Genomic DNA, 12,500 nt, shown 5'->3' with positions numbered 1-12,500 from the left:
AAATGACACGGAGAGAGGAAAGAAGTGGAAGGGAAGAGTGGAGAGAAGAGACCGGAAAAAAAAACGGATACACACACAGAGAGAGAGAGAGAGAGAGAGAGAGAGAGAGAGAGAGAGAGAGAGAGTGACCGGACACCAGCCAACATTGCAGTCTCCAACACCGGCGTGACGTGGCGGGACTCACTCTAATGTTCAAGGTGCAGCTTCAGGGTGTGCTGCACCTTCAGTCACTCTGGCAGCCTCCCCGACAGGCCCAGGTCGCTACTAGAGCCGTCACCTCAGCTCCGGGGAACTGCTACAACCCCGCTGTAGGACGTGGCACCATCAACGGCAGTTCGTTCACACTTACGTGGGGTTGTGGAACAAACTGATAGCCAGTGAACAAAACTGTGATCATTTTGACAGACTGACAACACAAAAGTTCAAATGTACAGTTAACCAGTGGCTGATAAACTATAGACAGCAGTGATATATATATAAGTAGACAGAGTGAGGCTTTGAAATAGGCAACATTAACTATGTAACCTTTAGTCTCCAAGTTGTCACTATAAGCTATGTAAGGTAGTGGTGACTTACTCTGTAAATATGTTGTAAACTGTATAGATAAAAAAAAGAGAGAGAGGAAGAGAGAGAGAGAGAGAGAGAGAGAGAGAGAGAGAGAGAGAGAGAGAGAGAGAGAGAGAGAGAGAGAGAGAGAGAGAGAGAGAGAGAGAGAGAGAGAGAGAGAGAGAGAGAAAGGTAATTAAGGAAGGGAGGGAAGGAGGGAAAAGGATAGTGAATAGTGAAGGTAAATCGAGGAAAAATGGACGCCTTTTTCCCCTTCTGTAATATTTTCCCCTTGAACAGACTTTAATTTCCTTTCTCCGAGTGTGTTTTTCTATTTTTTCCTTCTTTTCCTTTGTTTCTTGCTCTATTGGCTGGGGAGAGGAAAGGCATATTGGCTGTTTTCTCTTCTCCTCACCCTAGTTTTTTTTTTTTCGTCGTTGTCTTTTCTAAGCACTCTCTCTCTCTCTCTCTCTCTCTCTCTCTCTCTCTCTCTCTCTCACACACACACACACACACGGTCATACACATATTGTACTTACTTTATTTGTATTTTTGGCACTCACCTTCCCCTACATAATGCCAATAATCCTTACATTTTTATATTCTTCCCTTCTACGTACTTAGCCTCTTCCTCTCCCTCTTCCTTCTTCTCCCACTCTCTCTCACTCTCCCTCTTTCTTCCCAACACATCTCTTACACAACATCCGCTTCGGTGAAAATTCATGAACAAACTTTTTTCCCCCATCCCGCTTCCATTCCTTCCTGTTTTGGTGTAAGAAAGAGCTAACTCACACTGGGGACTTGGCAGATATACCCGGCTTGAGGTCAATAGAGGTCATGGTGACGTTATTCAACACAAGTCACTAAAGAGTATTGTAGAACCAACATGTAACTCACCATGGTCTTGATGTCCATATTCTGAAACGCTTTGCTCCCTCACCATCACTGCTTCTCAAAGGCTCTAGTTGAAGATACTCGTGTTTTTAAGGATATTTTTGTGAATCTGGTGATGGATTGGAAAGATTTTTAGTTAACTGAAAGAAGAAACTGTCTAGAAAACCAGGCTAGTCATTTCTGTGGTTTTGGAAAATTGTCATGGTGAGAGAGCAATCCGTTTGTAAATACGGGCCCAGAGCATCAAGTACTTGATTCTTAACTTCCTTTGGTATGAGTCTATATTTTGAAACACTGCCTGCTGTATCATGAACTGCCTCCCACAGGTTACATTCATGATTAGTCCGGTTGTCAGGAATATTTTCTTCAGTAAGTGTGTGGTGTCCTCGTTAAACTTTCTCTAGAATCACGAAAACGCCAGTGAAGATTCTAATTACTTCCACCTGAGCTTGTTCAGGTTAATTAAGGTGATAGGCAGTGCTGCTTTAATCTACGAAACGTACTATGGATAAGAGAGACTGTTCACATCTATACACCCATGAAAACTACAATCACTCCCACCGGAATAAGTTGATATTAAACGAGGCAAGATACTGAAATAAATGTTTTAAAATATGAGCCATATTATGAATTATAGATAAGAATGTTAACTTTTTTACACTCCCGTGAAATCTCCAGTCACTTCCACCACAGCCTGTTTGAATCATTGTGGGCACGACGCTTATAGTTTGAAAATACGAAATACGCTCTGACGTAAGGAAAGACAGTGAGCTTCCATACGCCCTACACTGACACCTGATGCGGCGCTTAACATTTCGCTCAAGGAGAGTAACTGGTCGCTTGTCACTAAAAAAGAAACCATAGCAACCTGAACGGCGGCGCACAGACCTCAGCCTCCCAAGTGACAATACACGTTACCACCAAGCCAGCGGTCTGGGTGTGTGTGTGTGTGTGTGTGTGCGCGTGTGTTTAGTTTTTATTTTTAGGCGCGTTAAGTGTATTACAATGTACGATTGCAATTTGTAGACTATTATCCTATCAAATGAGATCAGAGGCAAAATGAGGCGGCGAAATGCAAGGTATCTGGAACAGTATAGAGGCAGGGAGACGACCAGCCTTTGTTGTCTGCCTGTTCCCTTCCTCCTTTTTATGAGCAGATCCACGAAACACAGCAATTCTGTAGCGGACACGACTCCGCGATAAGATTAGCACTTTTGTAGAAGATAAAGTGTCGGAGATAATTTGTTAAGGCACCTCATTTCACTTGAATCTACGTAGTTTGGCGGAAGATGAGGTTTGCCGTGTGCTGTTTGGATTGTCGCTAATAAGACTGGAATAGCTGCTTTAGAAGGGGGAGAAAAATTACGTGTTCTTGGAGAGCGTTTAGGGAAAGCCTTTGACTGATAATAGCACCACAACACTCACTCCTTTAACTGCAAACAAGGAAGATGAATTGTAGATATATATATATATATATATATATATATATATATATATATATATATATATATATATATATATATATATATATATATATATATATATATATATATATATATATATATATATATATATATATATATATATATATATATATATATATATATATATATATATATATATATATATATATATATATATATATATATATATATATATATATATATATATATATATATATATATATATATATATATATATATATATATAGCCATTTCATCATTCAATTCTTTTTATTTTTAATGGTATCTTTCATTATAATCAAAAATTTGTTCATTATTAAATTTAATGAGAGCGCAAAGCAGTCAGAGTTAATGATCTGGAGGTGACGCGAATATAAGAAATTGAGTTATCACTGTTACAAGTGAAAAATAATTCACTGTAAGAGGGAAAAGGAGACGAAGAAAGATTGGGGAAGGTTTGTCAGGTGAAATAGAAGAAAAGATAGGAACATTATGTATAGAAAAGTGGGTAAGAAGATGAAAGAGAAAAGAAGAAATTGAACAAGTGTAGCTTGAAAATAAAACAATTTTATTCCGATCTTTTCTGTGGCATTTCCTTATTACTGAATCAAACATGAAGCGTCTCACTAAACCTTCTTACAGCAAATGACCGAGACTCAATACAGATACCTAGAAAATCACGAGTAACGAGCGACCGTTTGGGAATCAATGCCAGCAATCAGGAAAGGTTGAGACGTATTGAGGAGTTTTAGACAAGTAGGAAATCATGACCTCAAGACTCATATTGAGGGAACACCATCATAAACTTTCTCTAATCGGATTACTGCAACTTTGAATCTTAGAACTTAAAAACTGCTCAGTACGGATATGATTACTATGAAAGAAGCAAGATATTCAGAATTAAATATGAAAGATGATGTTTTGGTGGAAAAAATATGCATTCTATCTGGTACATCATTACGTGAACCAGAACGATCATAAGAATCTGAAAATCCTAGAAATTTTTATTAAGTATTGATAAAAAGTCTTTCATGGAAGCACAAATTTGTGTCTCAAGGATATTATTCCTTAAAAAAAAAAAAAGTTTCTTGATGCGAATTGATTACTAAAACACTTGAAATGACAAAGACTCATAGGGACAGAAACGATCTCCAGGATATCACTTGAAGTAAACTCGATAAATATTATTTTTAAGAACTGATTACTAAAACATTTCATATTTAAAGTTACATAAGGGATTTCTGGCGACGGTAGTGAAGGAAGGCAGGGCAGTCCAGTCCATAATATACCGAGATGGAAGGCAGTGTGAGGAAGAAAGCATTTTTAGACCAGTTTTAATAACGCTCTTTATTAAGGCGGAGGATAGGGAGATATATGCTGTCATTCTTCTTGAGGCAGAGGACAGTAATAAAGCTCCTCTTGCTCCTTATGTATGCCATAGACTTGACGGCGTGCTTAGTGCCATTATTACGGGATTAGTACTAGTATTGATAATAGTAGTAGTAGTAGTAGTGGTAATAGCAGCAGCAGTAAGGCTGAAAACTCGATGTCTGAGAGAGAGAGAGAGAGAGAGAGAGAGAGAGAGAGAGAGAGAGAGAGAGAGAGAGAGAGAGAGAGAGAGAGAGAGAGACTGACTTATCTACGAGTATAGGCAAAGGCCGTGATTGACGTGATGTGACCAAGCTACACTGACAAACTGATAAGGAAATCGCTGGAATGAGAGAAAAATAAATGGAAGAAAAGCGAATAGACAGACGAACAAACACGCAAAAGCGACTGATACACAGTAGTAGTAGTAGTAGTAGTTTATTGACAAATTATTAATACAACTGACAAGAAATACATGTTAACTTAAATAATTTGTCCAACTTAACCTGAACATCACAATTATTAGTCTTATCTGAGTATTTATTAAAGAAATCGTATACTTAGCAAAAGCTACTTGTAATCAATTACCCACAGGTACAGATTAACGCAATAAACAATAAACACTCAGCAATCCTTTAAAACATTTAAAACAAATAAAATTAGATTCCCGGGAAACTCACGTATCATGTAAACTCATATAAATCATGTGCAACTCATGACTCCCATATGGATCCCATAAACCATATAATACAATTAAGTACCACGAAACATAGAAAACAAACAAAATCCTATGGTACACATAACACATACACAAAATTTCCATTAAAAACATAAAACACACAATTTCCTTGAGACACATAAAACACACACACACACACACACACACACACACACACACACACACACACACACACACACACACACACACACACACACACACACACACACACACACACACACACACACACACACAGGGAGTCGTCACAGATACGTTCATATATCTGAAAACTGATATCGAAGCGGGAACATAGACGGACAGACGGACAGACGAACAGCCGGACAGACAGAAATACAGTGAACGTCAAACAGTGCAACACAATACCTGTTCACTCCGAAAAGCTGCTGCCAAAGGGAAGGGAGAGTGGCTGCTCTTCTTCACCTGACACCGTGTGCTCAGGTAACGCGGCTGTTGTTAATTACAGGTGAAGCAAAATTTAATCACCTGTTTGAAGTATGTTATTTTTTTCCTTTTTCTTTCTCTCATTCCCTCTTGTTTTTTTATTTTGTTTTAGTGAGTGTTTTTGTGTTTAGTTGTCATTTTTTTCTTTCCTTCTTTCTTTTATTATTATTATTATCATTATTACTATTATTATTATTATTATTATTATTATTATTATTATTATTATTATTATTATTGTTATTTTGTTTTGTTTCATGTTTATTTCTTTCCTTTTAGTAATTTCTGTTGTACTTTATTTACACTTTTTTCATCTTTAGTTTCGTCTTAGGTGGATTATTGCCTCAGTTTTTCGCCTTCTTTAGTTTTTTTTTTTTTTTCTCATCTCATATTTTGTTCGTTATCCTCTTTGAATTTTCTTTTTTTTCCATTTTTTTTTTCGATGGAGTGGGCAGCCGGATTATGTCACTCAGTTTTGTTTCGTTTGTTTTTCAGGCTTTTTTTTCAGTTTAATTAGTCATTTAGAGAGGGAAAGAGAGGTGCTTCTGGAAGTTATTTGAATTCGTATATCTACTTTTTTTTTTCTTTCCTGCATATTCCGTTCGAGTTTCATCAATATTTCCCGCCGGGTTTGCGTGTCACACTTCTTCTTTCACTGGCGTTCCGTGTTGTTTCACTTTTCTGGTGAATGAAATATATTGCTGTCTGAAATTCGCTTCTCCTGCCACTCGTCCTCTTCCTTGTTCTCGTCCTCGTCCTTGTCACTCTCCTAGCCTTTGTTTTTTTTCTTTTTGCTTCTTTCCTCTTCCTTTTTATCATCGTTGATATCTTTATTATATGTACTTTTCTTTCTGCTCCTCCTCCTCCTCCTCCTCCTCCTCCTCCTCCTCCTCCTCCTCCTCCCCTCGTCCTGCACAGTGACATGCCTTAGCTACCAGAGATATAGTGTGACACGAGGGAGAGCAACAAGGATAACAGTGTGTGGCGTCAAAATAGAGCAGTGGGCGGAGGAAGGAGGATGAAGGAAGGAGGAAGGGCCGCGGGTGGATAGTGTGGAGGACCTGCTGGGAGTGGACCGTGGACCACCAGGCTCTGCGCTTATATTTATACGTGAGAGGGAGGAAAAAAAGAAAAGGCTCCTTGATTGGTTTCCAGAGGGTGCCGTGTTTACAAGCGCAGAGAGAGAGAGAGAGAGAGAGAGAGAGAGAGAGAGAGAGAGATGGATACTGCGGAGTTTGTGTGGTGATGGCTAGGATGACACACACACACACACACACACACACACACACACACACACACACACACACACACACACACACACACACACGTGACGAGGGGACGAAGGGGACTAGAACGTTACCCAGTATTTCCAACACTTTTAGCGGCCTCACGTCATACCACCGCATCCCCGCCACCCGCTTACGCCGTCCCGCCACCTACCATTCTTAGCGCGTTTTTCCTACGTTATGTTCACAGAGTATCCGCTTGATGTCGGATTTCACGAGGGCTGAAGTGTGAGACTATGTCGCTATTTGGTGGTGATGGGAGTGACACACAGTAGCAGTGTTGCTGTCATGTTCTGATGTGCGCACGTGGAGGAGAGGTTTGGCTAAGACGCTTGACTCGCCATCAGGTTTTTGCTCCCCATTAGGTGCCGCTCGCTGAAATTTCCATGTGTATATACGAGTATTAGTTTTACAAAGCCCTAGGCAGCGTTCAAGTTTGCTCTTTCACCTGAAGGGTCCCAAGTTCCTATGGTAAATGGTGACGTCCGTGCAGGTCACAAGGGGAGTAACATTCTGCACTTACCTCTGCCGTACTGACATTCTTTCTTTAATCTACAGTCCTTTGATCTGTTATGAATCTAATTTTTTCTACTTTCGCTTGGCAATCAGGTCTTAAGATTGAAGGAGATGGCAGGTTACTTGAGTCCTAACCATTAATGTATTTTACAAGGATGTTGGAGAAATTGCGAATGACTGAGCGAGGTGTCAGTGAGGTAGGTTTCTTTAATTTTAACCTTTACATTTACTATATGTTGCGTTTTCCCCTCAATTTTTACGCTTCAGGCTGCCGAAGTGTATGGTTTGTCTATTCTCGTGTTTCTGGAAGGGATACATAACAACAATATATGCTACATACAGCTCATTAAGGCTCATTATGACCTTAAACTGACATTGTGATGTGATATTTTACCTCTTGCAATGTATGTGTGTGTGTGTGTGTGTGTGTGTGTGTGTGTGTGTGTGTGTATAAATATTATGAGACTTATTTTACCGATTTTGTTGTTAATGTTGATGTTAGTGATTTTGTTGTTGTTCTTGATACTACTACTACTACTACTACTACTACTACTACTACTACTACTACTACCACCACCACCACATCTTTCCACATAACATTGACATTAGATCACAATAACAAAACACTAATTCATTCATAGCTTTTTCAGAGTTTTTAATTCACTTCACCTCCTCCTCCTTCTCCTCTTCCTCCTCCTCCTCCTTCTCCTCCTCCTCCTCCCAACACACTATATAAAACCACTATATAGACGCATTTACATACGCACGGATGCTAGAGGGGAAAGTTAGCACCCGCCAGTTTTATTAGAAAGTTTGGTCGTTCAGTAACTTTTCCATTTCATCTCCTCCTCCTCCTCTTCTTCTTCCTCTTCCTCCTCCTCCTTTCCCTCTGGTCTCTTTGTTTCTGTTCATATATTCTTGTCTGTTTATAAGTTGGTATCTTACATAAGTAGCATCTTATGGCCGTTTATTAGAATTCTCTCTCTCTCTCTCTCTCTCTCTCTCTCTCTCTCTCTCTCTCTCTCTCTCTCTCTCTCTCTCTCTCGTTGACAGTTTCAGTCATAACGTGAATAAATTATGTAAGAGAGAGAGAGAGAGAGAGAGAGAGAGAGAGAGAGAGAGAGTGTGTGTGTGTCATTCGCTTATCACCACAGAAATAATATAGATAAAGATTCTTCTCTGTTACGAGCCAAAGAACAGCGAACGTGAGCGAAAGTTAGCGAGACAAATGGCAGCCAGCACGGGTCATTCTCTTGGACGATTCCCTTGTGCTTCGCTTCCCTGCATTCCCTCCCTTTAATTTGAGGAGTAATGCTGATGGATGAGAGGAGAACGAGCTCGTTATACGCTGTTATTATTTAGTTTTATTGTTCTTTTCCCCATTTTTTGGCTCCATTCTGCGTGAGGGAGCGAGGGCACTAGAGATGAGGACGATGAATCTGCTATGTTATGCTAAGGCACGCCCCATCCCCCCCCTTCCTCTTCCTCCTCCTCTGGGTGGTGGTAGTGGTGGTGGTGGTCATGTGGATATTTTGTCTGGATTTGATGGGATAGTTGTGTGGATTTTGTTAGGTGGATGGCTGGCTGTGGTGTTTTTTTTTTTTTTTCTTCTTTCTACGTCTGGTTGTCCTTCTCTACATTTTGGTGTTTGTTTGTGTGTCTGTCTGTTTGTCTGTCCGTCTGTTTTCTTTTTCTCTATTTTATCAGTTTGTTTGGTCCATTTGTATTTTTTGTTTGGATGTTTTGTCTCTCTGCCTATCTGTCAATCTCTCTCTCTCTCTCTCTCTCTCTCTCTCTCTCTCTCTCTCTCTCTCTCTCTCTCTCTCTCTCTCTCTCAAAGAACGGATCCAGGTCAAGTCAACAAGGTCAAAGGTTAACGAGACTGAGTCAAGCTTAACAACTCTCTCTCTCTCTCTCTCTCTCTCTCTCTTCCCCATACCATGTGTTTGTACGTCCGCCAGCGCCGAGTTATGAAGCGTAATGCCTCATGTCGTGAAGAAAGTGTCGTACATCCTTCACCTCCCTTGTCGACGGGGATATATTTGGAGGCTCATTTTCCACATCAGCTGACGGAGATTTGTGTGGCTTGGGGGTGTGTGGGGGATCGAGAGAGAGAGAGAGAGAGAGAGAGAGAGAGAGAGAGAGAGAGAGAGAGAGAGGAAATAAATGAGGGAAAGCAACGAGTACCAGTGAAAAACCTCTATTGGTCATCTTGGTATGTTTTGATGTATTTTTTCCTCATGGTGTGTGTGTGTGTGTGTGTGTGTGTGTGTGTGTGTGTGTGTGTGTCAGTCATTGCGTCATGGCTCCCTTTTGATGACGTCAGAGAGTCTTCGCTAATTGGCTCATGATTGATGGTTCTGCCAATCATCGAGGAGATTCAAGCGTCACTAATCAGCTGATGGACCAATCATCCGCTTGATAAATGACTGTGAGAGAGAGAGAGAGAGAGAGAGAGAGAGAGAGAGAGAGAGAGAGCGGCATTCTATTCGCTAGAGTTAAATATTTGTTAAAGCTGAATGGTGCAATTATCTCTACTCCCACTCTTCCTCCCTCTCACTCTCTTTCCCTCACTCACTCTTCCCTCCTCCTCCTCTTCCCCCTCTCCCTCTCTCCCTCCGTGACCTCTATCTTTACCTTTCTCCCTCCTTTCTCTATCTTTACATCAATCTCCCCTCTCCGCGCTCCCTCATCCAGAGAGAGAGAGAGAGAGAGAGAGAGAGAGAGTTAACACGAAGCGATACCAGCATACAATCACCAATGTCTGACCTGTATTTAATCACTCCCTAATACCAGGTCGGGTTCCGGTGATTAATATGGGCCGCTGTATCAGGAAAGCATCCCGGATTTATGTGTAATTTGTTTACATATATATGCATCAATCCCGCGTCGTGATGATGGGATTCCTGATAGAGTATTTTGCTCCCAACTGATGCAAGATAGAGTGCAATTATTGTGTGTGTGTGTGTGTGTGTGTGTGTGTGTGTGTGTGTGTGTGTGTGTTGGAAAGGTATGGCAGGGAAAGAAAAGGTTGCGTTTCAATAATGTATCGGTATGTTTTTCAATGGTTTATTTCATTCTGTCTTTTAGTATAATTTTTCATGTTCATATTATTTTTGTTTGCTTTCTTTGTCCCTTCTTCTTCTCTTCCTTCTTCTTTTTCTTCTTCTTCTTCTTTTTCCTTCTCTTTCTTTTTCTTCTTCTTGTTTTCCTTCTTTTTCTTGTTCTTTCTTCTTCTTCTTCTTCTTCTTCTTCTTTTCCTTTTTTTTATTTATTTTTTTTATTTATACCATGTGGGCTTTTTCACGAGAATTTATGGGCTAAAGGGAATACTGTTTAGCGTACCTCCTATCTCAAAGCCCACCCGCTAGGAAACCGTTGCCCCGAGTGAGGAAGCCCAACCTACACTCGGACCGTGGACAGGATTCGAACCCGTGTGCGCATGGTTGTTTTCCTTCTTCTTCTTCTTCTTCTTCTTCTTTCCCTTTTCTTCTTCTTGTTCTTGTTCTGCTTCTCTTCCTTCTTCTTCATCTTCTTTTTCTTCTTCTTTTCCTTCATCTTCTTCTTCTTATTATTATTATTCTTTTTCTTCTACTTCCTCTTCTTCTTTATCTTTTGGTGGTAGTAGTAATAACAAAAAAGATAATAATTTGGTATTTCGTAGAACATATAAACACATTTAAATTCATTGGAAATTCAAGCATAAGCAAAAAACAGAACCCAACTTCATGAAACTTCCTACAAATAGAATTAAAGAATCGCTAAAAAGAAGAAAATAAGAAAAATTTGGTAACAGAAAATCCGATCTTTTCCTTTTAACCCGTAACGAAAAGAAAGGAAACTCTGAACACAAGAAAAATAATTAATGACTTTTTGTAACTTGTAAGCGCGTAAAAACAAGTAAACAAAATTCTGATCCTATCCATTACAACCCGTAAAGGAACGAAACACCAAACGAAAGAAGAATGAGAGGAACGATGAATAGGAGGAAGTGATGTAGGCGTGTGTATTCTGGAGCAGGAGACCCATCCACCTCTGGTACACTACAGGTCACAATTCCGCGTGCTCTTGGTTGTAAGATTTCTCATATTCACAGCGAAGCCTCGGAACGTGCGGCGGCAAAAAATCAGGCGTAGAGCAGCGGCATCGTTTGGCTAATTTTTCTGGAAGTGTAGTGTGAGGCATTTCCGCTTATTTTCTTACTATCTTATAGGTCTTGTTTTTTGTTTCGGGTGGACTGGAACAGACAGTCAGACAGTGTAAGTCACTGCAAAATGGCTTGGAAAGTGTTTATGCGGGCTGGAATAGACAACTACATAGTTCACCTTATCGCGATAAATTCCTGAAATTGAAGCCAATGTAGTTCCGGATATTTCCCATTAGATAGATAGACAGATAGATAGATCAATGGATAGATGGATAGATAAATCTGGGTACATCGGTGAAACAGGAAGGAATGTAACTCTCCGCTTCGCTGAGCGTGGAGGTGTATCTGCTCCAACAACGCCACAAAGTTCACACCCTTCGTTTTCTGCTCTCCGCGAACATTTCACCTGACTTGGATCAGCCTTTTTTCTATTGATAATTTCAAAATAACATCTTTTATTAGTGCATCCATAAATGTCCAAAATAACGGAATACTGATCCTATATTGAATAACCAAACCACTTCCGGCTCATTGCATCTATTATGATCATTCGAGATATCCCGAAACCAGATGCCAACTACCTTCTCCCCCTTACCCTTCACTCTCCCCTCGGTCCGCCTCACCGCCTCAACGCCACACACTCTAGGTACACATTGAAGTATTTTAGTATGTTTTTAATGCATTTTTTTTCCTTACTTACCTATATTTTCCCGTTCATGCTTCCGGTAATGAGATGTACTACTGTTTTTTAGTCTGAAGCTCCATCTCGTTACACGACGAAATGTTGTGCAGTAAATCTCCCCCAGAGAAGGTGTCTTTCATTGGCACCGGAAAAGATAATTACCATTTGTTTGACTACTACAAAAAACAAAACTACTACTACTACTACTACTACTACTACTACTACTACTACTACTACTACTACTACTACTACTACTACTACTACTACTACTACTACTACTACTACTACTACTACTACTACTACTACTACTACTACTACTACTACTACTACTACCACTACTACTACCTACTACTACCACCACCACCACCACTACCACTACCACCACCACCACCACCACCACTGCCACCATGCACCACCACCA

Source organism: Portunus trituberculatus, chromosome 25 (genome assembly GCF_017591435.1).
Source record: "Portunus trituberculatus isolate SZX2019 chromosome 25, ASM1759143v1, whole genome shotgun sequence".
In the NCBI taxonomy this organism is placed as follows: domain Eukaryota; kingdom Metazoa; phylum Arthropoda; class Malacostraca; order Decapoda; family Portunidae; genus Portunus; species Portunus trituberculatus.
The sequence above is the reverse complement of the archived record's forward strand: the minus strand, read 5'-3'. Positions refer to the sequence as shown.